This window comes from Acanthochromis polyacanthus, chromosome 11 (genome assembly GCF_021347895.1).
Source record: "Acanthochromis polyacanthus isolate Apoly-LR-REF ecotype Palm Island chromosome 11, KAUST_Apoly_ChrSc, whole genome shotgun sequence".
NCBI lineage: Eukaryota > Metazoa > Chordata > Actinopteri > Pomacentridae > Acanthochromis > Acanthochromis polyacanthus.
The window spans coordinates 24,187,844-24,190,688 of NC_067123.1; positions in this window are offsets into that span (position 1 = coordinate 24,187,844).

A 2,845-nucleotide genomic window follows, 5' to 3' on the forward strand; every position below is an offset into this window, starting at 1 on the left:
TGACATCAGCCATTAGGACCATTTGTTGTTGGGAGCAGCAGAAACAGAGTCTACTCACACTCACAGATCCGATGTGTTGTCCCCCACTAAAATGAATAAATAAATCCAACAGGGGGACTCAGGTGCAGTCGAGAAAATTTGTCAGAAGCAGTGAAATGCTGGGAGAGACGCTCCTCTCTGTGCAGCAGTGAGTGTTTGCAGGCCGGGACGTGATGTTTGTGAGCTCCGGAGGCTCCACGGCGCTGACAGCTCCCGGATGAAGGTCACCGCTGACGGGCTTCCAGACTCGCTCCTGACCCGGTCCAGTCCTCCTGCCCTTCAGCCATCTCCCTCCGTGTCTCTCCGCTCTGTCAGCGTCCCTGCATGGATGGAGCCTCCCTCACAGCGTCAAACCCACTGGAGGACAGGAACAGGGCTGCTGGCCTTCAAAATAAAAGCCTTCTTCACCACCAGATTGTCAAGTTACTTTCAGAAAATCTGAGAAAAAGCATTGACTGACATTTTACCTAATTAAAAAAAACGTGCATAAAATGTATATAATGTCCATATTGAGAATTTATGTTTTCATAAATGGTAGTTTGTTTTTATTTTTACTCTAATCAAATAAGCAAAAAATTAATTATGTCAGAGTTCTTTTACATACTAGATCTCTTTGAAAGAAAAAAATGCGTTGATGATGATTAAAAATTTGTACATAATTTGTTAAACTGTTAATTTTTAGACATTCACAGATAAACTACAGAAAATATCTTGTAAAATTAAAGGAAAACAAGAGTCAGTTTAGATGTTCATTGTAAAGAAAGGCCAAATAACAGTATATAATGTCCACGTCAAAAATCTTTGAAATTCAGGACAAAGTGCTTTCCAACAGAAAAATATGACTGATATCACCAATGAACCCGACAAGCTTAAATATACAGATTGCGATCCCACAGTGTTATTTATGCTGTGAGTTTACCTGAGTACTTACTGAATAAATATGACCCTACAAAAATTATATAAAGTGCGACTTCACCAAACTACAGTAAATATTAAGTCTCAGACTCGACAGTATTAATAATTATAGAGATTATCCTTTCTAACTCAGAGCTGAAGTTATGACCTGACAAAAATAGACATGAAAACCCAACAAGTCCAAGAATTTCCTAGATTACCAATCATCAAGCTTCGTTTTATTCTATTTTTATTCTATGTGTTTTTATGCATTATTTTGTTTCATATATATTATTTAGTTCTATTGCTATTGGCTATAATGAGTGTTTACAGTATTTTATATAAATTAATGTGTTTGCTTGTGTTTCATGCATTGGAATTGTTATTTCTGTTTTATTTCTTTCATTGTAAATATCAATGTTCTCTGTGCTTTTAATTTCAAGGCTGCATTTTATCTTCAAACTGCATCCTGGGTAACTCTAGATGACTTCACAGTTTTTGTCCTTGCTGCCATCCAGACATATCTATGTCAGCAACAGTCTCTGAACCGAACCCGTCCTGGGCCAGACTTCACCCACAGCAGGAAGGGGATAAACTAAACACTGTATGACAGACATATAAATAAGTAAACTTCCCTCTAAGTCGCCCCATAGTACATCACAGTTACAGAATATTTATTATTTTCACAGTTTTTTTTTTTTACCCTTAAGCTGGATTCCTATTCATATTAAACATAATAGACCTTCTTCGTAGCAGACATCTTGACTTGTCACTACAGATGGAGAAATGATGGCAACATTACATTTAGGATGATGTTCTTGTTTGGGACCCATATTGGTTCACTGTCGTGGCTCACTGTTAACTTAAATGGGTCATCATTAATGCACTTTTACCCACTGTGACAGGTGAAACTGGTCTATGTCTGCGGCGTATGAAAACATTTTTGGAATAAGATACTGATTAAATAGGAATCCGATTCCCATGATTCTCAGTGACTCCCTCCCACTTGCCAGTTTGACTGGTGAAAGAGGAGCCACTGTTCTCCAGCAAATAACTGAACATGACTGAGTCTCTCAACCCAAACAGAAATTCCTCTCCCTCACCCCTAGTCCTCGGACCTGAAAATGTTTCCATTTTCTAAATAATTTTTGTTCTATTCTGTAAGCAGGCCTGCCAACATCGTGAAATTATATTTCACAATTAGCTGTCATGCAACTACTTATCATTAATGATTTAATTGTCATTATTTTCAGCTGTTTTGAGAGAGGTGGTCAGGCAAATGCAATGATTACTGTATGGACTAATCTTGCTTTTCTGCAACGCAGCTCAACTTATGATAAGCAGATGATATGAGATATGATATGAGAGAAAACAAGGGCTGCTCAGTGGCTCAGTGGTTAGCACTTTCGCCTTGCATCTAGAAGATGCCCAGTTTACTGTGAAGGCAGGGGACATGTCATCAGTCCATCACATATAGAGACAAACAATCACTCTTACATTCACACCTATGGACAATTTAAAATTATTGATTAACCAGGATGTTTTGGGACTGTGGGAGGAAGCTGGAGAACGTGGAGAAAACCCATGCATGCACAGGGAGAACATGCAAACTCTATACAGAAAGAGGCCAGGATGCAGGATGGATCCACAATCCATAATCCCAAATAATCAGTGCCCTATGTTACTCAGTGCACTATTGTAAAGCCTAGATTATGTTTTCAGGAGAGCAGCACCAGGCTCTTCTAAGAAGCTGTGAGGTTCTGGGTTCAAAACCAGCTGGGTGGAATTTGCATGTTCTCTCTTAGCCAGGTGGACAAAAACATGCATGACAGGTAAGGATGTCTGATATTGGCTTTTGTGATAATAACCGATAAGCCAATAATTTCCAACTCTCAATTTCCGATTCAAAGAT